At 37.3% G+C, this 27,613-nt stretch overlaps 1 pseudogene; it reads left to right on the forward strand.

Moving 5' to 3' along the window:
* LOC142851426 (SWI/SNF-related matrix-associated actin-dependent regulator of chromatin subfamily A member 5-like) overlaps positions 1–27,613 on the forward strand; it is a 70,901-nt pseudogene that overhangs the window by 31,219 nt on the left and 12,069 nt on the right.

Below are 27,613 nucleotides of genomic sequence, written 5' to 3' on the forward strand. Positions count from 1 at the left end.
ACTACAATCAAAATGATGTTTCATAAATCACCTGAATCAATCTTCGTTTTTTCAAGACAGGATTTCTCTGTGTAGGGCTGGCTGTCCTGGAGCTTGCTCTGTGGACTAGGCTATCCTCAAATTTAGAGATCCATCTGCCTCAGTCTCCCAAATTATGGGACTACAGGCATTAGCTATCACTGCCTAATCTAATCATCCTCTTTAATAAAACTTTCTGGGCTTTGACCTCTTTTCTTACCTGTTTGGGCCAAAATTATTCCCAGCCCCTGACAAATACCCTACCCTTAAGAGTTTAACATGGTTAATCACAGCTAAATGAGACCAAATGCTATTAGTTTCACTGCGTCTTTGATATTTAACACAGCATTATCATCACTAGATTCATCCAGGTTACGGAAATTGCTCAAATCGTATTTTGAAGGCAGACTATCATTTCACGGTGTACTGTGGTGTCCAATTTTGGCTTCCAACTTGACTGCAACTTGAAACAACTAAAACACAAGCAGTTGGGAACTCCTGTTAGGGATTCGATCAGATTATTTGAAGGTGGCACCTTCTCATGGCAGCCTATGTAAAAAGACACAGAAGAAGGTTTTGTCTGCTTGTATTCATTCCAATTCATCCACCTAACTTGTTTCTTTGTCACCAGCTTCTTCAGGATTCCACTGTAGACTTAAGATCCACAGCTCCCTAGGACTACTTCACTGCCAGGTTGGGAATGCTAATTCATCCAGACTTTTGGAGTAAACAACGGCCAGATTCTTGGCCCATCTGGTGAAAAACAGCCATTGTTGGATTCCATGAACCACATCCTCTAAGCAGATTGAATAAATCTTTTCATATACACGTTGATTCTGTCATCAATGTTCCTTTTGAAGCCTTGCTATATATACCAGTCCACATTTCTTGGTTGTAGTTTCTTCCAGAGAACTACTTACTGACCATGTGTAGTTTGGGAAAGATTTTTCCCCTATAAGTACTACTAGTCATAATCCTGTTATTGTCTTTGATCAAAAATGAAAGATTACTTGGGATTTTGGAGTCAGACATACTGTCTTGTATGTATTTTAAAAAGAGATATGTAAGTAGATGCCATAATAATTGCCATAATACCTTGAAGTCAGAAGATAGATTTTTTTTTGTGGAAGAAAACATTATTCATTTGTTGGAAGCAATGACTTTTGGAGTTAGAAGTGACATATAAAAAGACATGTTTGACAAAAATTAATTAAAAAGTAACAAAAAGAAGGAAAATATGCTTGCTAGCAAAGATTACAGTCATCTTCTCCAAGTAAGTTGCACATAATTGTAAAAAAAATAAGAAGATGAACTTGAAATAGAATTCAGGTATTAAAATACAAATAATTTAAAAGTACAAAATTTTTATTAATTCTTAGAGCATTTCATACATGTATACTATGCCTTGCATCATTTTCACCCCACTTCATACCACTGTAAATAACTATTCACAGAGACCCCCAAATTTTTGTCTTCTTGATGTATTTTGTTTTTATAATTCGCTGAATCTAATTTATGTTTTCATTTGTTTGAAGTTATCCAGCAAGTTAGTGTCTACCTGTGAGGGTCTATACCTTATGGAAAACTGAAGACATCAAATATCAACAGGCCCACATCCTGAAGTGGGGGCTCATGAGCCCCTTGTCCTCTGTTACATATTGGAATCTTGGCTGGTTTACCTTAGTAAGCCTTGTGTGGACAACCACTGTTCTCAAGAATTCATGATTGCAATGGTCCTGTCAGATTCATTCTTTCTCTGTCTTACCAGCCAGTTCCCAAATCACAATACAAAGATTTATCATCAATTAAGAAAGCTTGGCTGATAGCTCAGGCTTATTTTTAACTAGTTCTTATAACTTAAATTAACCCATATTTTTCCATCTATATGTGGCTTGGTTTTCTTTACTCTGTACTCTCCATCCTGCTTCCTCTCCATCTGACTGCTGACTTCTCCCTTCTTCCGAGTACCAACTGTGCCTGAAAATTCTGACTAGCTATTGGCCATTCAGATTTTTATTAAACCAAATTAGAGTAGTATCTTTACAGTGTTCAAGCAGATTGTTCCACAACGTGTATTTTATGCCAATACACTCTTCAGATCTCCAATTCTTTTCATGTTTGTTGGCTGCAACACTGTCCTTCCTTGGGATGGCTCTACTCACTGCTGAGGGATAACGCTATTGTACACCATCAAGATTTGTCACTCATATTGATTTACTAAAATGTTGATCATCCAGTAGACAGACAGGAAGTATAGGTGGGGTAACCAAACTAGGAGAATTCTAGGACAAGGAAAGGCAGAGAGCCATCACCAGCAAAATGCAGAGAAAGGAAAATGAGAATACCTTACTGAGAAAAGGTACCAAGCCATGTGGCTAAACCTAGACAGGAATTATGGGTTAATATAAATTGTAAGTGCTAGTTAATAATAAACCTGGCTAATACATAAAACAGTTTATAATTAATATAAGCCTCTGTGTGTTTCCTTGGGATTGAATGACTGAGGAACTGGGTAGGACAGAAACTTCCATCTACAAATGGCACCCAAATGTTTGGTAAAATTAAAAGCCTGAGAAAGCTTTTAAAAAGGATTCTAGAAAGACAAGAGCAAAGTCAAGTTCAGCTTCTTCATAACCATCTTTATTTCGTAGGCTGTTTGCTGGCAGAAAGTAGAGGTGTGGCTCATTTAAGAAAGGCTTTGTGATTCAGGTTTAGCAGCCAAAATCACATGGTGGCTCTTTTAAGAGCCCCACCACCAAGCACTTAAATTGTGTTTATGAACAGTCAGCTAGACTCTTAGGAAACCAAGGAATGGGACAGAGCCAGTTGTCAAAGCCACAGCTATAATCCTAGCCATGCTGTTTAGCAGATTAAAGACTCATTTCATGTGGTCAGAGAAAGAAAGAGATATAAAGACAGATTCAGAGAAAAGAAAAACTTTTCTTTAAACAATGTGTTTAAAAATATACATTGGCTTAGGAGAGAAAAGAAAAAGGATAGAGAAAATCCAAATCTTTAAAAAAGAAAAAAAAGTAAGTAAAAGAAATCATGTAAAGATGAAAGATACACAGAGAATTTGGACACTATATGTTGTTGTGTTGTCTTTGAATTGTTTGACTGCTGAGGAAGGAGCAACAGCTGTTAAAAAACATTTGTTTATAATTGCTGCTGGATTAATTCAACCTATATATTTTGAAAATGCCTTGACTTCAAACTTTAAGTCATAAGTTACTTTGGAGAAGAGGTTTTGCTATTGTTTACACAGGAAATAAGAAGCTGTGGATTTATTCTTGGTAAAGAAAAATAAGTTTTGTTCAAGGAAGACCCTCTGAAAAAGCTTTGATAGGAGCAGATGATCCAGATGATCCAACATTTCAGAGTTACCTTTTCTGTAGTTTCCCCTGAGTTCTACATCCAGAACAGCCTGAAAACTGTTGACTGAGATGGTCCAGCCTCACAGAATACTCCAGTTAGGACTTAACCATAATCCTACATTTCCTTTGGGTTGCCATAAGATTATAAGCACACCCAATCAATAGGCAGCAGCCTAGAAAACTACACCCACATTCTCCCAAAATTGATTACAGATGTTTGTCTTGTTTAGTGAGTTGGCTACAAACTGTTACTGATAATAATAGGGAAATAAAAAGCTAAGCAAAGGAGAATACATTTAGAAAAGAAAACAGGAAATACTGTGGATAATGCTCTTGTACACTGTAAGGATTTGTCACTCATATTGGTACAACAAAATATTGACTTGTCAGTAGCCAGACAGAAAGTATAGGTGGGCCAATCAGAATAAAACTATTTTGATAATGGATAGACAGAGAATCAGCCACCAGCAATATCCAGAAGAACCAAGATGAGAAAATCTTACTGAGAAAAGGTATTAAGCCACGAGACTAAACATAGACAAGAATTATGGGTTAATTAAAGTTTTTAGAGCTAGTTAACAATAAGTCTGAGCTAGTAGGCCAAATAATTTATAATTAATATAAGCCCGTGTGTGTGTGTGTGTGTGTGTGTGTGTGTGTGTGTGTGTGTTTGGGACTGAATGGCTATGGAACGGACAGAACTGGAACTTCCTTCTACAACTCCCTGTTAGCACTTTCACCAGCAGGTTGCTTTCAACTCTGGCTTCTCCAACACCTTGGGTTCTCCAATGCAATTCCAGGTGTCAATTTCACAGTTTCACACAATATTCTCTATAGGTCTTAGTTCAGGGATACCCCTGACACAAACCTTTTCTCATCAACTTTTCTTAGTCATGTGGAAAAATTCCATAGCCACTTTCTACTATTTTGCCAAGGGATGTTTACTTGGGTCCCTTCTTCAATTCTATAGTCACAAGTTTCCTGTTTTCCTTCACTGCCTATGCTTGGCAGTCCTGTAACTTGCTATTTAAACCAAGTTGTCCTCAAACTTAGAGACTCACCAGCCTCTACATTCTAAGTATTGTGATTAAAGGTGTGTACCACTACACCTGACTCTATGTATTTCTTTAATTCCTTTTCACATGTTGGAAAGTTAGGTCAGTGGGATTTTGCTATGAGGTTACCACTCTTTTTATTTCATTTCTTAATCTTTTTATCTCCTTGAATAGAAGACTTAGCTCTATTCTACTTTTGGTGCTCCTTTTCTTCTCTAATATTTTTTCTCCTTCTACTTGCTCCTTTTCTTCTCTAATATTTTTCTCCTTCTACTTGCTCCTTTTCATTATGTATCTCCATTAGAGTTAACACTAGTCACCACATAACAGAATCTATACTAGGCTGTTTTGAGATTTCTTCTAGCAAGGGAATTAATCCAAAACTCTTCATTCTAGCCGCAGGCAAACTTTTCAGACAAAGGCAAAAAGCAGCCAGATTTTTCACCAAAATATTACAAGAACAATTTCTAGGCAGCATACTAATATTCTTCTCCTTTGAAACCTCTTGAGATAGCCTCTTACAGTTCAAATCACTCTTAACACTACTGTATTCTATGTTTATCCCAGTAAGGCACATTAAGTAGCACTTAAAGCATTGCACTACTTTCCTAACCCAAAGTTTCCTTCAAAAGTCCAAATTTCTCCTAACAAAATCATGGTCAGGTCCATCACAGCAATATCCCTGTTCCTGATACCATCTTCTTCCTTAGCTATGCTTTCTATTGTTGTAAAACACCCCATGACCCCAACAACTCTTAGAAAGGAAAACATTTAATTATGGAGGCTTGCTTACAGAAATCTAGTCCAATATCATCATGGTGGGACATGGTGGCATATAGGCAGGCATGTTTCTGGAGCTAAGAGTTCTTTCACCTTGATATGCAGACAATAGGAAATAAATTGTCTCATGGGGAGTAAGCTTGAGCATGGGAGACATCCAAGCCCACCACCACAGTGACAGTCTTCATCCAATAAGACCACATCTGCTCCAATAAGACAATATTTCCCAATAAAGTCAATCCATGTGGGAGCTATTTTCTTTCAAAGCACCACATGGTCTATGTGCTCCTGAGCCAGGTATTCTTGGAGGTCTCTGAAATACTCTGACTAAAAACTTGAGGAAAAGTATCCCACACATGATAGGTTGTTCTTTATTTGACAACCTACACTTTCCGAGTAGAGTACTATCATCCAACAGCATATGTGTGGGGATATATATGTGTTTGTGTATGAAACTTATTAAATATTAGATTTCCATGTTTTTCAAACATCTTTAGTGTTTGTTACATTTCCCACCTTAAATGGCCCTCTCCATTAACCCTATTTCCTTTTTGTATCACCTAAGATCTGAGAGCTTCACTGATTTATGCATGTAGAGATACTATCACCAAGTAAATCTTTTTTTCAAGCAAATTTTGGGTGACTCTTGATAACTGACAGAAGAATCTCTTTTTCTCCAACTAGCCTAGGGAATGCTGTGGCTAAGAACTCAAGGAACTTTTTATGTTCAGATATAGCTGCTCTTTAACAGGTATTGTAGATTTCAGTCCTGAGAAACATTGGAGTGAGGACAGAAAATAAAACTTTTAAGTTTATTTTCTCTCCATTCCCATTTGTCTCATCTACTGCACCCTTGATAGTACAATCTCCTTGACTCCATCCATTTAAGTTTTGAATAATTCAGATGAACACACTCTTATACTTTCTCCTGGGATCCCACCCTACTCTTCAGTGGTGCTGGCTATATTCACAAGTTCAGTTCCTTAGTAATGTCTTTTTGCTTAGTTTTGTATTAATAAAGAGATTAATAATTTTTAAATGAAAGAAAATAAGATGGATAAATACAGAGGATTGTGGTTTTTTTCTGTTGCTAATTTTTCTTTTGTTCATTTCTTTGGAGTGGTGAATTTTAAGAGACAGGACACACTAAAAGAAAGGATGAGCTGAGTTGATAAGTCATGTCTCTCAGAATAGATCAGAAGTAATAGTAGCAGATAAGAATCAATAATGAATTCCCTGTCTAATTTCTTATACTGTCTGTGTGAAATGAACCTCAAGGTGCTGATTTCAGTAATTCCTTTGGATTTGGCCAAGTCTCAGGTTGTTACCTTCATATTGATTTTTAACCATTTAAACATCCACTTCTATTATGTTAACCTGCAGAAAAAAATGTTGAACATAAGTGCTAGAGAGATTGGGAAATCTCAGTGATAGAGACATATAACTCAAACTCCTTGAAGTCGTGAAGTTTTGGTTTGCTTTTATCTTTTGCTATCAACAGACCCTTCTCTTTCTCTTTCTATTTCTATTCTAGAAGACATTCCCATGTTGATCAGTTTGTGAACTCTCCAACTCCTCAATTTATGTAACTGACAAGAAGCTGGCCAGTGGCACTCACAGCTATTATATTATCAGTAGGGATAAAAGCATGATTCTCTCTCACCTTCTCTGCCCCATAAATAGAGAACAGTTTCCAGATAACTTCTGTACAGATAATGGCATCTCAATATTTATTATGATTTCTTTGTAGAAATATGCCTAGGAACAAGTGTGAAATTCAAAGCATTTGTATTATATAAAACCAGGAATACTTCAAAGGTGATCAAGGTCACTTCCTCTTGGATATTTAATGCCACTGTTTGAGTTTTCTATATAGTCAGCCATGAAATCTCCTTCAGTCCCCCTCTTCCCAGTCCAGTGCTTAGCATAAAGTTCAAATCTTTAGCAGCCAACATCCAAACTCTGTCTGCTCTCACCTTTGCTTCACGACAACAGATGCACTGTCCTCCACATGCGTAAGATAGCCATAATCACAATTGACTTTCTACAATGGTTTCTTTAAAATGTTTCCATTCCTTTGTATCTTCTTAAATTCTGTATGTTCATGTGTTTCTCATTATGTAAAATTTTCTTACTTCAATATGTTAAGTATAAAATTATACCCTTATTTTTCACAGACGAAATGAAATATTAATTTCATTAATATTAATTTCAGGTGTGTACATGAACATGCATGCATATTTGTGCATGTTGTTATGCATGCAGATGTGCACCTACATGTAGAAGAGTAAGGTCTGTGTCCTGTTTCCTTTTCAGTCACTCTCCACTCTAAGTTTTGGAGACAGGGTTTGTGAGTTAGCTAGACATGTAGGTCATCAGGGCCCCATGCCCTCTTAATTCTGCTTTCCCAATCGTGTAGTTAAAGTAAAAATTTTACTTGAGAATAATTTACCAAGAAAATTAACCAACAGAAGAAATTAGACTGTCTGTTCAAGATATTCTACTTTTAAAATGTTTAAATATAGAAATCTGGATACTACTAGATAAGGATAATAATAATTGTGTCTTGAAAAACTGAAGTTCTCAGAGTGGTCCAAGTTATTGGACTAACTGTAATACAGCTATCAGAGATAATTAAATTTCTATAGAAATATAACAGAATTAGAAGACTAATAAAATTTCCAGAGAGAGAGGCAAAACTCTTACCATTAAGAAGCTGAACAATTCAAATATACAAATATAGGAAAGTGGTATATTTTAAGTCCAGAATTTTAAGGATTTGTGTAGGATAGAAACAATATAAATAAATCTTGGAAAATAAATCTATTCAGATTACTTTAGTAAAAAGGCACAGATATTTAAAAATATAAGGTGTCAAATAATATTTTATAGTTATCCTTAGGAAGATCAAATGCTGGAAAATTATGTAAAGAGAAATATGAGCAATTGCTGTAGTAAGTTTGGATTTCTGAAGATCATTTCCCACACCCAGGCTCAGGAATATGGAAACCAAATGTTTAGGAAAGTACTGACTATATACTAAATTTCAGGGGGAAACTGGAACCATAGCATTGCAAATAGAAGAGACTCTTTACAAAGTTACCAATGGGAAATGTAGAGCCGAGCCTGACCTTGTGTTCTGGGTGAGCTGATGCTATCCCATTTCCCATGTGAAATCTTCCCGTACTTCTCAATCCTGTGCCCTCCTTGAGTCTAAACTCCATCTTACTCATTTCCTGTCCTACCCTAAGCACTGAGATTTTCCATGTCCCATTTGCCTGGAAGGAAAGAGCACAGAAGGCCTGAGTCCTAGGCTGGGGGCACTGGGATAACAAAGATTTGTCCAGAAGCCTGCTTCCCATGCAGCCTCTGAACTGATAGATTTCCTTAGCCTACATTTTTATGCTTCTGGTGGCCATTTTCATTATCAAAGTATAACCTCTTTAGTCTTTGTCTGACATCTTAGTGCATGACAAGAATTATTGTTCCTAAAGGTATCACAAGTTTGTAAATAATACCTCTTTGCATGTACGTCACAAGTCTTTATTTCCATTCATGCTACTAATGACCACCAAACACAGCCTCCATGTGCTTTGTGTTTCTGTAGTAGAGCTAAACAACTTTCTGCAGAGTCATATGTGTTCAAACCCAGCTACTTCACATGTACTTTCAAGAATCTCTCCTGGGATTTTTATTTCTGTTTCTTTTATTCTATTAAAAAAAGGTCAGGCCTCAGTGGTACAGGTTGCTCAGTTTCATGCCCTGTATTCAGTAGTGTGCGTTATATTAATCTTATTTCTGAGACATACTGTTGGTACCTGCTGAGTGTTCTTGGACTCTGGGCTCTATGGGAGTTCTAGATGGACCCCCTATCTTTTCTCATTGGACTCTGTGATGAACCCTTCAAAGCAATAGTTGTTTAGAGATGTTTGGTATCTATGCAGCAGTTTAGTGCACATTTTTTTTTTTGTGAAATCTAAAGCTGTTTGTATTTATGTCTTCTGTCTCTGAAACTTCAGATTTAATATGTAAGCACGTAAATCAAGCTAAGAATAGGCTGGAAAACCAGAACATTTCATATTTCCTTATTTGTATTTATAGATAATATTATTATTCATTGAAATTTTAGGGAAAACATTGTCTTTCTTATGGACAGTAAGTTTGATAGCAAAGTGAAAAGCACATTAGAACAGAATCTAATCTCTGCATTGTCATCACCTCACAGAATGACCTTGGGAAAGACACCAAATCCTTCAAGTTGTCTCCTTCATCCATATGAATTCCTGTTTCTGGTTCTATAAAGACACAGCATAGAATCCAGAAGTTTATAGAGAAGGACAAAGCAGTAGTGCTCTACAGAATATGAGGTAGACAAAAACAATGATGAATGATGAATAGACATTAAAGTGTCAAGCATTAATGCATTCGTTTTCTCCTAAATAGTGTATATCATCTGTAGTATGTCCATGCATAATTGTATTAAATACAATATCCAAGAACTCCCTCTGTCTCTCTCCTCTATTTTTGTCTCTGTCTCTGTCTCTGTCTCTCTCTTTCTCTCTCTAGACAGAGACAGAGAAGAGAGAGAGAGATAAAGCCCCAACTTGTAAAGCATAACTATTGTGGAAATTCATTCGGCCAATGGCCTTTTGGGTACCGGCTAATTAGGGTGTAGTCTCAGGTACTCCATATGGCTAATAAGCACAGACAGGAAGCTTGTTGGTGGTTCTTGGAGTTTTGTCCACAGCTTCTAGTGCCCACAGAGCAGAGGAGACCTCACATCTCCACCCTTGTTGTGAGTTTTTCCCCAAATAAATATTTGTTATCTTTTTATTCCAGGCTCTCGTGGACTTAATTATGACTACACATGGCTCTGGGCACTTCACACACATATTATAACACAACTGATATTCCAGGTAGGCATCATTATCTCCACTTTGCATACAGGGTTTCAAAAGGCTCACTAGCTTAATGTCAGGTCAGTAGTAGCAATTATTCAGATTGTATTCAACCCAAATCTTTCTGAAGTGGCAACTTACAGGAAAGAAATTAATGTTTTCCTCAAGCTGAATTATTTCATTATTCTTTATTTTAGCAGATATTCTAGGGGAAACTTCATAGTCCAATTATCATATAAAAGCCTATAAGGTATTTTGAATTTTTTGTGTGAAAGTGAAAAAGAATTATGGAACTTACATATTTGTAGCAATAGTATAACCATGAGTAAGAGGGGGAAATGGGCTCATGGTTATAAAGTAGAGCACTTACAGTAAGTGTGAGGACTTTAGTTTGGATTCCAATGCACATGGAACCAGATGACATATCTTGGTATTGTGTATCTTTACCCCCAGTGCTGCCATAGCTATAGGGAGACAGAGATAGGAGAATTTCCTGAAACAGATAAGCTGTCTTGCCTCGTGGGCTGAGTAATTAAACAAGAGATCATATCTTACAAAGGTGGAAGCTTTGTCCTCTGACCTCCATATGTGTTCTGTGGTTTGTGTGTGCTTACACTTACATATATAACACTCATGCACAGACTCTGTGTGTGTGTGATAGAGACAGAGAGAGAGAGAGAGAGAGAGAGAGAGAGAGAGAGAGAGAGAGAGAGAGAGAGAGAGAAAGAGAGAGGTTCAGTATTGCTTCTTGTCCTCATGTGGGAGGCAGCATCTCTGCCATGTGCACCTACAGTAGCATGGTCCTTGAAGTTGTAATCCAATTTCCTAAGAAAGAAGAGGAAAGCTTAGTTGATTAGTTGAACAGTCCTATGACCAGATAGGTAAGCAATTTCATTTTTGAACAATGTGTACACAGCTCTTTGCTACCTTCAGACTCTCATCTATAGTCGCGTGCTTGACCTCCTGTTTGTTCATCGACTTGATGCTTTTGTTCACACACATACACATTAAAAAGACTATAATTATAGAGTTGAAATGCATCCTTCAAACCCCCAAAGAAGATGCTCAAAGAGTGCTTTGGTAACCTCTACACTCTATAGGACAAACATATACATCATAAGTTGTATGTGAAATATTGGAGAATGCTGAGTCTTCTGCAGATTTTGGGGGGATTCCCACTGACCTTGGCAATGTTTGCCAATTTGCTGAAGGCATGGACATTTCACTATGGTCAGCACTCCCAAGGGAAACCAGAGTTTCTCTCTGGTTGGTATTGGATCCAGTTACGATATAATAGAGGTTTTTGACCATAGTGACATTCTTATAGGTTGACCACTAATATATAGTTTGAAATGATGAGAAACCCCTTTAACTATTTGCAGTATATGATTGAAACACATGTAGAGGGTAAGGAAAGGTATCAAAATGGAAGTAGACAGCTTGAGTCTTATAAAAGATCAGAAAATATGAATAGTATCAGGAAACTGAAAAGCCCCCTGTGCCTTTCTCATTTGTGGAATATGTGGTCATTCAATGCACTGTGATGTTTCCTATCTCACACACACTAACTTACACTGTAGAAAGGACCACTAACTCTCTGTTTACATTAACAGTAGCTGTTCAACATCATTCATTGTTTTGACTGGTCCATCATTAATTGATAGAATAAATTATTGGCCCTCTTTGTCAATTCCCCATAGAGAATAATAACACTGGTATTGCTTGTCATGGCCTTAGGGTAGGTATATATATTTTATAACTTCAGCAGAAGGTTATTCAATAATCAGAAGACATTGGCTTATGTTTTAGTATGTGCAACTAGAAACTCATGCTATCGGCAGCTACTGCTCACACTGTCTGGACATCAGTATATAGTAAAGAGTCATATTATGAATCTGCATCTTAAGTTTAAAGTTGTATAGATAAATCAAACTTGATCCAATATGGAGACTCACAATACAAAACACTGTGTATATATTCTAAATTATAAAAACTGAAAACTCTGGGTTATTTTAGTATGCAATTAGTTGGAACAATAATGGGTCCACATAGAAATAGGTACTAGAAGCGAAGAGCATAAAGGAATGTTAGAGTCTTTGGAGTCAACTGTGGGAAAATGCTTGTAGGAAGTTGGACAAATGAAACCCATCTTATAAAGTGATAAAATGTTTGATACATATGATTTTTACTTGTTTTAAATTAGAAGACCAAAATTATGCCTTGCTAAACTTGCCTAGGGCGACTGGAGGCAGAAAATGGAAATGTGAACTTGTGGTTTTTAATATCCTCTTGCAGAGTTATTATTAGAAACCAGTGAGCTCAAAACAAAAGATTTGTGAATATATCTGGTAGGGAATACACACACACACAGACATAGCACACATAGTCATGCACATTTCAACATATACAAAGGTGAAAAAAACATTTTTGATTATTTGCATAATTAGCCATTATAATAATGGTTTAGAATAAAACCCAAGTTCTGTGCACAGTGGTAAGGACACAACTTAACGGAGAAAGCAGGCCCAGGATATTATTTTCATAACTTTTATTTTAAACCCTGCATTAATTGAGTTGCTACAAATATGTAATTTAGGTTAGGAAAATGAACTTCATAAATATTGAAGATGTGTATGAGACTGTATGGATGTGTCAAATCTCATGATCTAAGAAGCTAAACTGGCTTGCACCTTAGTTGTTTAATACGGGTTGTTTGATTCCATGAACTTGATCCTTCCAATTTCCTTATCTATATTTGAAATTTAAAGAATCAGATAAAGACTGTTGAGATGTTAGTGTCTATGTGTTTATGAACTCAAATTTGCACACTTAAAGTTATTATAGACTTTGAGTTTCTGATATGCAGAAAGAAAGGAAAAAGCATGTCAGTTGGTGGTGGACCAAATAATTTCAATCTAGAGGTTGTCAGTCTGCCATTTCTTGTACACTGTGTTTCTATAAATTCTGACCTGGATTTCTTTGACCCAGGATATCTGGCAGCCATAGCTGGATATTTGTCCTCAGCCTCCATCTTTGCCAGAATGCACATCTGATATCTGAGTATGTGACACATTGAGAGGACAAGAGCAGCTGAGTTAGAAGGTGCCAGAAAAGTGAGTGATACAAAAGAGGAGACAAATATACTTCAGAAATTTATGTGTTCATGACAAAAAGGAGTTGTAACATACAGAGAAACAGCTAAATAATGAGATCTTGCTTAAAAAGAAACACATGGCCTTACTGAGAAGGATCCTAAGAGTATTTTAGAGTTCTAGGTCTGTTTTATACTTGACAAAATCTTGGTTGTGAACCCAAGGTGGTTGCATGGACATTACCTTTATTAGTCAGTGATGTGACTGATATATAGTCTTCAAGATGTGGATTCAAAAATTTGTCCTCTGGGATGAATATCATCTGTTCTGGGCAACATAACATACATTATTAAATTTTGTTTTGTCTTTCCATACATAAAATGGAATGTAAAGGGAAGTAAAGAAATACTTTCTGCATTCAGGTGATGCATACATGTTTTGTCCTCCTTGGTTGCTTTGTTCCCATCATGACTCCCTTACACTTACTCTAATAGCACAGTCAAATAGTCATGTGTGGGTGGATGATATAGTTCAATGCAGAGTGCTTGGGAACATTCTTCAAGTCCTCGGTCCCAGTCTCAGCACTGAAAATAACATACTAGTGATTGTACCATGAATCTAAAGAGCACAGGAGCACAATCTAGTGTGGTCTTTCATCTCTGCCTTTTTTCTTTAGGCTCTTATTTCTTGCCAAACATAACGATTTCTTACAATGACTCTGATGAGGTTGTGATTCAGGTGTTACAGTCTAAGAAAATTATTTTCTTAAGATTTGCTTTTGCATGGGAGTGCATGTGCTTGTGGATACCAGAGCTGCTTGGTTGCCTGGAGTGGAATTACAGATGGTTGTGAGCTGCCTCACACAGATGCTGGAAATTGAACTCTGGTCCTCTGGAGGAGTATGAGGTACTCTCAACCACTGAGCCATCTCCCAGCCCTAAGAAAATTACTAATGAATAACATGTTCTCCATCACATTATATTTCATTTCCCAGCAAAAGGCCATAATGAATTTCCATCAAAGCAAAGTCTCCTAATTTTTTATTCTAATAAATGATTTCCTGTTATATTTATGACTATATATGCTTTGAAGCTGGTAATTTAAAAATAACTCACAAGATTTTTGTCATCTCAAGCTCAAGAATACCGAAATTCAACTGTGACCACTTTCAACATTTATTCCTGCAAGGGTAGACATGAAGCCTGGACAATCCACCTGTGAAGATACACCATAACTGTCTCCTCTGTGTTCAGGCTGTTCACATCATTCCCAAGGCAAAACTGGAGGAAATCAGAACCTAGAAAGAGCAAAAGAATACTGAGTCCATGGCTGTTGTTTGATATGAGAGCTGGCTGGAGGTGCAGAGGCAGAATTCTGGGCAAAGAGGATAATTTTGGAGCTCATAGGAAATAAAATAGAGCCATTAGACCTTAAATATATGGTGAAAGCTAGTGAAATTACTTGATAGAGAATTACTAAGATCCATAGAAAAGAAAACGGGTAATTTACTACATAGGGACACTGTGTAGGGTCAATGGACACCTTTTAAGTGGGCAGCAAAGCAGAATGAAACATCCAAATTACTGGTCTTGTCTCTCCTAGAAGTTATCACAAACTAAGTGATAGTTTTTATACATTTCAAAGAAAGAATGTGCTTCCCAGGAAAGGGCTAACAAAATGTTTCAAACCACCAAATACCTCGAGAAATATAAAGACAAAAACTGTCATTTTTTGTAGCTAATGTGGTATCACGTTTTTTAAAATTTATTTCATTTTTTCATACAATGTATTTTAATTACATTCTTTAACTTCCCCAGTACCTCCCAGATTAGCCCCACCTCCCTACACACATTTTTTTAGCTTCTGTTCTCTCTCAAGACAAACAGTAAATAGCAAAAAATCAATAAAAATAAACAAAATCCCAACAAGACAAGAAATAACAAAACAAAACAAGAAGCACACAGGAAAATCATGGTGTCCATTTTGTTTTGGCTGTCTCCTTCTGGGCATGTGGCCTGCGCTGAGTGTGGTTGAGAAAAGACCCAGTGATGTTCCCCTGGAGAAAACTTACGCCTTCCCTTTGCAGCAGGTATCGTCTACAAAAACATTCTGGTTTACCAGTGGGAATCTAAGTCTATTTTCCCTTCTCAATGCCAGGAGTTTGTTTTGAACATGTGCAGGCTCATGTGCATTGTCAGAGTCTCCGAGTTCATATGTGTATTAGTTCTGCAGTGTCTGGACAACTCTGCTAACTTGGTGTCGTTCCACACCTCCGGCTCTTACAATCTTTCCACCTCTTCTTCCATGTAGATCCTTGTACCTTTGTGGGTGGAGTTTGATAAAGACCTCCCATTCAGAGTTGAGGGCTCCAAAGTCCCTGAATACCTGAATAGATTTCTAGCTATTTTCCCATCGGCTTTGAGAAGAAAATTTTCGTATGGATATTAGGTGAGGTGCTTACGGATGTGTATAGTTGTACCGTGAATTCTAATTGGTTTTAATAATAAAAATCCGGAGTCAGATATTAGGTAGAGAATGCTGAAAGATCAGAGAAGTAAAACAGTCAGTCACTAGAGAGACTTCTTACCTCTACCGAATCCTCGAACCGAATGGGGGAGACCTATGGGGAAGATCCTTTCTCCAGGAATCCTAGACTGAATGCAATGAGTTTCTGTCTCCTACTGCCTTATTTTCCTGTCTCCACCTAGCTATATTCCTTCTTGTCTCTACCTCCCTAGTTCTGGGATTAAAGATGTGTAACTCCCAAATACTAGGATTAAAGCTGTGAGCCACCACTGCCTGGCTCTGTTTCTCTTTTAGGCTGGATCAATCTCATGTAGCCCAGGGTAGCCTTGAACTCTCAGAAATCCCTCTGCTTCTGCCTCCCAAGTGCTGGGACCCAGTCACGGAAGAAGCAAGATGTGACTGCCTCACTGAATAAGGTACCGAGCCACGTGGCTAACATAGCCAAGAATAATGGGTTAATACAAGTTATAAGAGTTAATAATAAAGCTGGGCGGTGGTGGCGCACGCCTTTAATCCCAGCACTCAGGAGGCAGAGGCAGGTGGATCTCTGTGAGTTCGAGGCCAGCCTGGACTACAAGAGCTAGTTCCAGGACAGGAACCAAAAGCTGCGGAGAAACCCTGTCTCGAAAATCCAAAAAAAAAAAAAAAAAAAAAATGAATAAATAAATAAATAAAATAAAAGAGTTAATAATAAGTCTGAGTTACTAGACCAATCAGTTTATATATACCTGCTTACCACACAGGCATTAGTGTATACAAATCTATGTGTCTGGAAGCATTACATCAGCATCATCATGGTCGTTGTCTTTATTGCCCTCCACATGAGGGATGCTGCACAACACGACAGGGATGTCCAGTTATGTCTACGATTTGGCATTGTGAAAGAGCTGGTTCTATATCTATGTGCAATGTTAGGGTTATGCTGGCAACATAAAGCAAGCAGGGAAATAAATGTTCCTGTATTTATGTTCTGTGGGAGTTTGTAAAGATCGATGCTGATTCTTTAGATATTTGTTAGCAGTTATCTGTGAAGACAACCAGTCCTGGCTTTTTTTTTGTTGGGAGTTTCTTGGAGCAATGATTTGGTCATTTGCTTTTGATCTCTGCAGGTTTCCTATTTCTTTTTAAATCCATGTGGGAGGAATTAGATTCTATTAATTCATTCATTGGCTCAGGTATCCAATCTGCTAAATATACTTACAAATAAGAGTGCTTTGCAATTCATTTTAAAATAAAGTACCCACTGTTACTTATCTTTTATATCTGCTCTTAAATTTAAATCTTCTCTCCTTCTATTGTAATTTTAGCTAAGGGGTTGTCAAGTTTTTCAAGTAAGTGAACCTTAATATTTCCCATAAGCTTCCTTTTATTTTGTTTTATATTTCTGTTCTGATCTTTATTATTTCTTACTTTCTGCCAAGTTAGAATCTTGTTTTTGAATAAATCTTTTTTCTGATTCATAGAGGTGCAAAGTGAAGTTATTTATTTATCAGCTTCTTTTTATATGTCAGTGTTTATTCCTATAAATTGTCTCACCATTGATGCTTTTGCAGCATCTCACAGTTTGCCTATGTTGTGCAAAATGTTTTGTCTCTAGGTTTTAAGAAATTCTTGTCTGTTTTCTTGTGTGAACTAGGAATTCTTCAGGGTAATGGTGACTGGTGTTTATGCTTAGGGGTGTTGCTGTGTTCTTGCTGATGTTTCTATTGCTCTTCCCTTGACTGAAGTCATAAACAGAAAACTTTAAACCCCCCAAAGAAAATATAGGAGGAGGTTTTCTTCCTATGGATCTCTGAAATGATTTTAAAATAATAAACAAAATCCAAAAGGTAACTTTGCATTAGGAGGAAAATAAATATTTAAATAAAAAAGATAGACTTTGGATTGGGAGAAAATAGTTACAAGACATAAATCTGAGGAGTTTATATACAGGTGCACCCGAGAGCCACAGAACATGAATAAACTAATGAAGAAACAATCTTATTACATGTTGGGCAAAGAACCTGAGTTGATAATTTTCAAAAAATCATGCAAATGTACAATACATATATGAAAATGCACTCCATGTCAATAATATCAAAGAAAGGAAAATTAAAACCACAATGGGGTCTTAGTTTATACTCACTGGGTTGAATATTAACTAACTAACTAACTAATTAATAAGCAGGCCTTGTACAGTATGTGGAAAAATGGGAAATTTTAATCAGCAATTATGGAAAATAACATAAAGAGTCTGAAAAAATTAAATATGGGGTAACCATATAACCCAGAATATCCTTTACTGATTTGAGAGTTAAAAGAAATGAATCCATATTTGGAGGACCAGCTGCCCAGCCATGTGGGTTTCAGCATTATCTTCCATTAGTAAGAGACAGGGCGGGTCTAAATTTCCATTGACAGATGATTAAGCATCAACATTGTGGCGTATGGATGCAGGCAACAGAGTATAACTCATACCTCATTCATAGGAAGAACATAGCTGGTACCTAAGGATGACTAAGTGAAATAAGTTCAATTTGGAAAAAAAGACATACTCCTATGTTCTTACTCACACATGGAATTCTTTCAAACATCAAATAAATATGAATAGATACTAGAATGGGCAGAGGAGAGGAGTAGTAGAGGAGAAAAAGGTGGAAATAGTGAGTACCAGGCCAAAATATCCATCTAGACACAGAAATGTGCTGCTTGAGAATGAAAGTCATACAGCATTCCATATAGATTATAAAGTATGATTCCACTGAAAAATAATTAGCAAGACATTCTTATCACCAATAAAGAGGTGACTCTAAAAGGTGATAAATATCTTTATTTGTTGATTGCACTTATATTTTCATAATGTAAATATGTAGTTAAATCTCCGTGTTGTACATTTCAAATATATGCAATAAAATAGATTTTGAGAAGATGAATAAAGCAGAATCATTCAACCAGCTGCAGATGGTGAAATGACTCATAATTCAGAACAATGTACTATGTCTAAAAATAGGTCCTTAAAATATCTCTAATAGGCTATTTGAAGGTAAGAATGTCCTTTGGTCTGTGTTCCATTATCCAATGTTTCTACACAAATGCTTGTCAAGCATTCAAACTTGGAAGCAGCTGCCAGAATTTAAATAAAAAGTTCAGGCTTCTGTATATACTAAAAGGTTAGTAAAGTGTGTCACCATAATTTTTATTTACACATTTCAAATTTATGTTTCAATGATTCTGCATGTTAAAAATCTTTTATGAGGAGACATATGCATTTCCATGTCTGCACTGACTTGAATGTATGTAAAAACATGTGAATTTGCAATGTTTTCCTTTCCAGTTTTTTTCTGTTACCTTTGAGTTGTTGAGTAAGAAAAGGCAATGTTCCAACTTACAATATTTTAAGAGAGATCACAAAACCAACTTATAAATGCTCAGTGGCTATATTAAAATAGCTGATATAAAAGCAAGAAAGTAACTCATTCCTGTCACATATCTTCACACATGTACATTTTAGACCTCTGGTATCCCTTTCTGAAAATGTACCTTCCAATTTCTGAGTAAAATATATTTCTGTTTCATTTCCAATTATGCTGTGTGGATTCATGAGAGATGTAAAATCTTTACACAGAAGCAGTTGATGTGATGCGAAGCCATTGTTCTCTTTATTTCGTCAGCAAGGAAAGGACTTATCTAGTCTTATTCTCAGGCCTCACCTGATGTGGCTTCTCTACATAATGGGTACTATTTTAAGTGGTGATCAAGATGCTAATTGTTCACAAATGCCTTTTAATGATTTGGCTTACAAGGATTTGGGTACCCCCACAATTATTAACAACCAATTTTCTCTTATGGGAATAAAAGAAAGTGATATCTATCTATCTATCTATCTATCTATCTATCTATCTATCATCTACCTACCTATCTATCTATCTATCTATCTATCTATCTATCTATCTATCTATCTCTCTATCTATCTATCTGAGTCTATGTTATCTATCTATCTATCTATCTATCTATCTATCTGAGTCTATGTTATCTATCTATCATCTATCTATCTATCTATCTATCTATCTATCTATCTATCTATCTATCTATCTGAGTCTATGTTATCTATCTATATATAATGAAACCTGATGGTATTTGTGAAGATGAGAGTATGAGAAGCAAGGGAGGGAGTGTGAATGTGAGCAAAACATTGCTGTGGGAACTGTTAACACAAAAACAAAGCTGAGAATAAGTGATGGTGGAATGCTTAGCTCCAAATATGACAGCAATATCACTCCATGCAAGTCTCAGAGAACATCATGGGAGAGTACACAGAAGGAATTGAAGAGCCAGATGATGGGGTGATGACAAGCGAAAGATCATCTTCTGGCTAAAATACATTACTTGCCCTATGAACTTACCGCCGCTGTGGTTATCTACATAAAAGAAGTTATATTTAAACATTTCATCACGGATCAAGAGTGACCCCTGAAGCCCCATCCCTTTCTTAGAGTCTACTGGCACTTAGTTTATTGGAGGAGTGAGCAGTCATTTTCTTCCATGGTGTAGTCACTAAAAGTTGCCCTTACCCCAGTAAATAACCTCCCACCAATAACGTGGCAACTCCAATTAAATTCACATGAATAAGACAAGAAAGAAGGAGCAGGGATTACTAGGAAGAAGATTTCCCAGGAACAGGACTGCTGTAGGAATTGTTACCTACAGTAGCCTTTAAGTTACCCGCCCACATGGGCGTGACCTCATATACCATATATGCTGATGTAAAGCATGCATCTGGCCTCTTTTCTGGCTGTAGGATTCGGTTCCTGTTCCCCCATTCCAGCAGAGGATGGTGATTTGTGATCTACCCCTAAATAAATAACCTTTTATTATACTCAATTCTGAGCTAGTGAGGGATTTCTTTTTTAGCGTCCTTCTTCACGGTGCGGGGAAAGGGTGTGAGAGGAATCGGGTGGGAAAAGTCACTAAAATTTATTATTTAAATATATGAAACTGTTAGTTAAATTAAAAAGTCTACATTCATTTCAGAAAGTTAAATTAATTTCAAACGGAAATAAATGAATAAAGTGGCACCCAAAATTATGAAGAAACTTGAATGTGGTTTGAGAGGAAATAATGAATCAAAACACATAACAATATTTAGTATAAAAGGGTATTGCCCCAGATAAACAACAAAGTAGAGAAACATTAAATTTTGTAAAAACAATTCCTTATGTGTTTTTTGTGTTTAGAGGAGAGTGATAAATACTTGTTTCAAAAATCCATTGCATGCTTAAGAAAGAATATCTCAAGATTACCCACTCTGAGGCATAGTTAATAAAATTTCAAAACTTTAAAGCAAAAACAAGCAGATTCCTTGACTACTCCAGAAATTTTATAATAATATATACTCTTAATAAAAAAAATCTGCTTAACAGTGTTATTCTGAAAAATGAGACTTTTCGAGAAGAAAATGTAGCCGTGCTTTCAGTATTCCCAAGGCAAGAAAGTGGAATCCAGGGCCAGAAACATGGCTCACCAGTCAAAAGCATGTTCTGCCAAGCCTGGATACCTCTGTTGGATGCCTCTGTTGGAATCTCACAGTTGGAGTAGAGAACAGAGACACATATTTTGAATTGTGGAATGAATTTATGTCCACAAACAAATATGCACCAATTAATGAATACTTAAAAAATAGAAATGATTTTTAAGTTTTTAACATGAAGTCAGATGAACTTCTAAGCATAAAGATAGAAAATAATTACTCACAGCTTATAAGCAAAGCTACTTGAAAAAGCTTCCTTAGAACACTAAAAATAACTATGTAAAGATATGGACAAGAAAATATGAGTAGAAAAAAGAGAGATTTGTTTATTTTATTGCTAGCTTTTATTAAAAATTTTAAATAAAATATATTTTATTGTTTCCTCTTCCCAACTTCTCCCAGATCTTCCATATCTCCCTACCCTCTCAACTTTATGTTTTTTTCTCTTTCTCTTTCTTAAAATAAATAAGAAAAAAGTAACAAACATCAAAACCCCACAAAATAAAAACAAAGAAACAAAACAGCAATAAAATATGCCAAAATAAAGCAAAATGTTGCAAACTGTCCACAAAAAATACCATTGAGTTCACTTTGTGTTGGCCAACTAAACCTAGGCAGGGAATTGTAGTAGATTGAATAAAAATGACCCCATGGGCTTATATGGAGCAGCACTATTGGGAGGTATAAGGCCTTATTGGTGTGGTGTGGCTTTTCTGGAGCAAGTGTGTCACTGGGCATAGGCTTTGAGGTCTCAGAGCTCAAGTCAAGCCTAGGATCTCACTCTTTTCCTGTTGGCTGCTGATCCATGTGTAGAACTCTCAACTCCTCTTCAGTACTGTGTCTGCCTACATGCTACCGTGCTTCCTGTCATGCCAATTATAAGTTAAACCTCTGAGCTGTAAGCCAGCTCCAATTAAATTTTTTCTTGTATAAGATTTTCCATTGACATGTTGTCTCTTCACAGCTATAAAACCCAAACTGTCCTGGAGTATGGTTTATAAAACCACATTTGGAAAAAAAATATTTTCCTTTGCCATTGGGTATCAATTGAAGATAAGTAGTCACTTATTGCTATAGACTTGTCTCAGAACTGCATTCCTCCTGTTCCATATATGTGAGTATATTTTGCTTTCATTTTCAGTAATTTTTAAATAGTTTTTGATTTCTTTCCTGATTTCTGTCTTTATCTCTTTTCTCTCAGTATTGGAATTTTCAAATTCCATGAATTTGTATTCTGTGTACTTTCTGATGTTTCTATTGTTGATGATGTTCAGACTTAATGTATGGAGTTTAGTAGAATGCAAGGTGTTATTATAATTTTATCTGTTTAGATTTGTGTTATGTCCCAATATGTGATCATTTTGGGGAACATTCCAAGAGTTTATGAGAAGGTTTATTCTTTTCTGTTTGGATTAAATATTCTATGAACATCTAGAGTGTCCATTTGATTGACAACATTATTTAAACCCAGAATTTCTCTGTTTAACTGAAGTCTTTCTTGACATAGAAAACTGGTCTTATCTGTAAACAAAGGTCACTCATTTGTTTCCCGGCCAGCCAGACCAAAACAAACACATAGAAACTATATTAATTACAACACTGCTTGGCTGATGATTCAGGCATATTTTTGTCTAGCTCTTGCAACTTAAGTTAACACATTTCTATCAATCTATGTATCACCGTGAGGCTGTGGTCTACTGGTGACTTTATAACATCTGTCTCCAGCTACATGGCATCTTCTTGACTCCTCCTTCCTTCTCTCTATATCTCTTCCAACCTGACTATATTCTGCCCTGCCATAGATCAAAGCAGCTTCTTTATTAAGCAATGGTAATAAAACATATTCCTAGCATACACAGCAGAATCCCACATCACTTACCTTTGTTGGTGGGGCTTCCATTCTTTGTTTGCTATAGTCAGTTTTGAGTCCTAGGCAAGTGTGGTGGATGTGTGGTCCCTGTTAGAGGGGTTTCTGCAGGTCAGTGGATGATACATAGGAATGGAGATTGACTAGTAGGAATGGCTAAAGGGGCACAGCAGGAAACAGAAGAAACTGGGTAGGGCTCCAAGTGGAATACTCTGGGATTGGAGGTAGAGGAGCTCCTGTAGGCAGGCTGCATCAGGAATAAGAGTGACTCTGGAGAGAGCAGAATGAAGGAGTAGAAGAATAGTGAAAATCACCCAATTGTTTCTCAGCCTAGTGTGGCCGCAGGTAATTTAGACAAAGGGATGGAGATGGGATGTAAGGGAAGGACAAGAGAGTTGGTTTGAAGGAGCTCATGTTTGCTAATTTCATATACAATGTTTATGTTTTATTCCTGTGTCAACATGCAGATTTCTGAACAGGAACAGCATTTCCAGAAATCTTCTTAGTATAAACAAAGAAACAAAGAAAGTGAGCTGTAAAGGGAAAGACTGAAAGCATCGGGGGTCAGAGAGACAAGGCTGGCATGAATTTGGAAAGAAAAACAGCAAGTAGGGCTGATGAGATAGTGTGAGTAGCCTTGAAGGACAGTATTCTCAAGTTTTGTGGAATAGCAAGCTCTGATGGTGACTTAGCAAGTATTCCCTTCTCTAGATTGTATTGAGATCTCAATGACTGACTTGAGAGGGATGTATAACTCAAGTTTAAAACACAAGTTAATAATGCAAAATGGCTAAAGCATCGACCAACAACATAGAGCATTTACTGAGAAAACAGGACACAGGATGTGATCTGGTCAGAACTTTCTTGCAGCTTTGGGATGCTGAACTCCCTTTTCCTTGTGGCTATGTGTAGTTCAGAGGGTAGCAACTCTTCTAAAGTTTCTGAACTAGTGTTTACTTATTGATTGATTGCTCTCTAAGAAGAGGAGAAAGCATCTATATTATGGACCTCCAGAGTGTCGAGGCCAATAGAACGTGTATAAACAGATGGGAATTTATTTTAAGGATTTTGCATATAAGATTGTGTAAGCAGGAAATTCAATATCTGCAGCACAGAGGAAAGCTGCGGCCTATGCCTGACAGTCATCAGTTGCTGGAAGTTCTCTTGCCTGATCAGAGCCGTCTAGAATGATGCCCATGTAATCTGCTTTAGTAAAACACCACTAGTTTAATCTCTGTTACCAAAAGCACTGTTCGTGTTCAAAGATGTATGTAGAGAATTTTGAACTAAGTGTCTGAGAACCAGGAACTTGGCGTGCGCGCGCGCGCACACACACACACACACACACACACACACACACACACACACACACACCTGTCCTTCATCATGACTATGGCTCCTCATTAGTCAAGGGTGGGGGTTGGTGGGAAATGCAGAGGGTACGCACCTCTGATGAAGAGTTTTCTGGCTTCTGGATTGCATTCTATGGTCATAACTTGTGACCTTCCGTATCACTTATGTTCCATTTCTATGTCATTCACGTTGTCACTGCAGTCTGCCTCTCGTTGTCTCTTTTGTTCCCCCCTCTCCTTTTCTGCTTTACTCTTGTAATGTGCAGCTCATTCCTTCTACCCTGCTCGTGTCTTTAGTGCATCATTTTCTCCACCTATAAACACCAGGACCTACCTAACTCTTCTTTTTCATTAATTTTCGCAGGGAAAATTAAATTCTGGCTTACTCTCTTTACATACCAATGTCTGCTGAATATTCCTTCTCACTCTGACCTTTTCTAGCAATTCCAGCTGTCTCCTCAGCACATTCACTTGAATAAAGAGTATTGCATACTTAAAAATACCAAACAATCACTTCCCTTCATATATTCTTCTTTATCCATCTTCTCCATGTTCATAAACAGCCAATGTTTGCTACTCCACTGTTCAATGAAAAATTTTTAATTGTTGATTTTTCTTTTTTGTTCAACTACTATGACAGACATCAAATTTAATATATAATAATTTAGCTACACTGAAATTGCATCTCTCTGTTCTCACTACTGCCATTCTATGCGTGCCACAGCTATTTATTTATTTTTTCCTTGTGTTGCTTTAAAGGCTCCTCACTCTTCTTGTCACATAGTCTTTCTGGGTCTGTGGATTGTAGAATACTTAGCCTTTATTTTACAGCTAATATCCACTTATGAGTGACTACATACTATGTTTGTCTTTTTTTTCGGTCTGGGTTATATCACTCAGTATGACTTTTTCTAGTTCTATCCACTTTCCTTCAAATTTCCTTGTGTCATTGTCTTTACCAGCAATGGGATACTCCATTGTATAAATGTACCACATTTTCTTTATCTATTCTTCTTATATGTTGAGGGACATATAGGTTGTTTCCAGGTTCTAACTATTACAAATAAAACTGCTATGAACAAAGTTGAGCAAGTGTCCTTGTGGTATGATTGAGAATTCTTTGGTTATATGCCCAAGAGTGGAATAGATGGGTCTTGTAATAGATTGATTCCAAGATTTCTGAGAAACTGCCACCCTCACTTCCAAAGGCACTGTAAAAGTTCGCACTCCCACCAGCAGTGGAATAGTGTTTCCCTTGTTCCACATCTTCTTCAGCATGAGCTGTCCCCTGTGTTTTGAAGCTTAGTTGTTCAGACAGGTGTAAGATGAAATCTCAAAATCACTTTTTTTCATTTTCCTGACAGCTAAGAATGTTGAACATGTAAGGTATTTCTCAGTCATTTGATATTCTTCTGTTGAGAATTTTCTATGTAGATTTGTACCTCATATTTTAATTGGATTATTTGGTTTGTTGATATGCAGTTTAACTGGAAGTGGGGGCATTTCTGGACAGGGAAAAAGCTAGCACAAGGGTATCTCCCAGGAACCTACAAGGATGACTCCAGCTAAGACTCCTGGCAGTAGTGGATAAACAGCCTGAACTGCCCATCTCCTGTGATCAGATTGGTGTCTGGTCCAGTTGACATCAGCGAGTCATCATCCTGCAGCTGATGGAGGCTGTGGAGGCAGATGTAGATCCAGAATCCTGCAGAGGAGGGAGGTAAAGGAATATAGGAGCCAAAGGGGTGGAGAACACCTCAAGAAAGCTCACAGCATCAACTAATGTGGTTCTTAGGTGTTCACAGAGTCGGAACTGACAGCCAGAGATCCTGAATGGGACTGATACAGGCACTCTGAATATATGTGACAGTTGTGTAGCTCGGGATACTCATGGGACTCCCACTGTTAGGAGTCCCTAACAGAGTCTCTGACTCTTTTACTGGCTTTTGGGATCCCATTCTTCTTGCTCTGTCACCTTCCCCAGCCTTAATACAAGGGGAAATACTTAGTCTTACTGCAACTTGATATGCCCGGTTTTGTTGCTATCCATGGGCGACCTGCCCTCTTTTGAATAGAAATGGAGGGAAGTGGCAAGGAAGGACTGGGAGAAGAAGAGGGAGGGGAACTGTGACTGGGATGTTAAAAAAATTAAAACTAAAGAAAAGGAAAATACAAACGTACCGTCAGTTGGTGGGTCATCACTCCAAACTCATGTTTCCTATAACTCTGATTCTTTGGGCTATAGTGCCTCAGATGCAAGCATACAACCTATAATTGTATTCTGGAAATTCATGGAAGAAAGAACTTATCTCATGTGTCCTTATTTGTGTACCTCAGTTCAGCAGCATGAGCAGGCAGGAGGTCAAAGGCTCAGGGAAATGGGAAGGACTTGTCTTGTCTGTTGACTGATCACTTCCTCTGTAAGTTAAGGAGAACCGGCTGAGGCCAAGAACTTATGAAAAAGTCTTTCAGTCAGGAAATCCTTTCTTCCCCCAGTCTTTCTGCAGTAATGATGTGGCTTAAACGATAATTCCTGAAGTTACGGCTTTCTGAAAATCACATTCACTTGCTATAACTCCAGCAGGTAGGGCTTTAGGAAGTATCCACAACCTCAAGCAGCAGCAATGTCTCCAGCAGGTCAATTACAACAACAGTGTTGGAAGATTGAAAGAGGGTCAGAGTTGGGCTGCTTAAAAGATTTCCATTGGCACTCAGTTGCAGGAAGTTAAACACAAAGGTTTTTTTTCTTGTTAGGGTTGCATTTGTTTAGTGAGCATGTGCTGGCTGATATCAGACATAAGGAAAGAGTAGGAGAATGGAATGCAGAAACAAAGGATACACAGCCTTATTCAATGGCTGGGGTTGGTTTGGTCCCGAATAGGGCAGTGACTTAGGGAGACAGAGGAGATACTAACTGAAACAACATTCAGTCTGAGATTATCATGATGATGGTAGCCATTGCTAAACAAAATACAATATGAAGTTGGAAAAGAATCATCTCCTTAATGCTAGAGGATATAATTATCCCCTTCAAGACTTCAAAGTGGAGACCTTGGTTTCTCAGGACTGTGCCTGGTGTCATAGCAGCGAAGTGGACAGGAGAGAGACAGAGTAGATGAGGAAAGGTAAGAGCAGACAGAGGGGC

Source organism: Microtus pennsylvanicus, chromosome 5, assembly GCF_037038515.1.
Source record: "Microtus pennsylvanicus isolate mMicPen1 chromosome 5, mMicPen1.hap1, whole genome shotgun sequence".
NCBI classification, from domain to species: Eukaryota; Metazoa; Chordata; class Mammalia; order Rodentia; family Cricetidae; genus Microtus; species Microtus pennsylvanicus.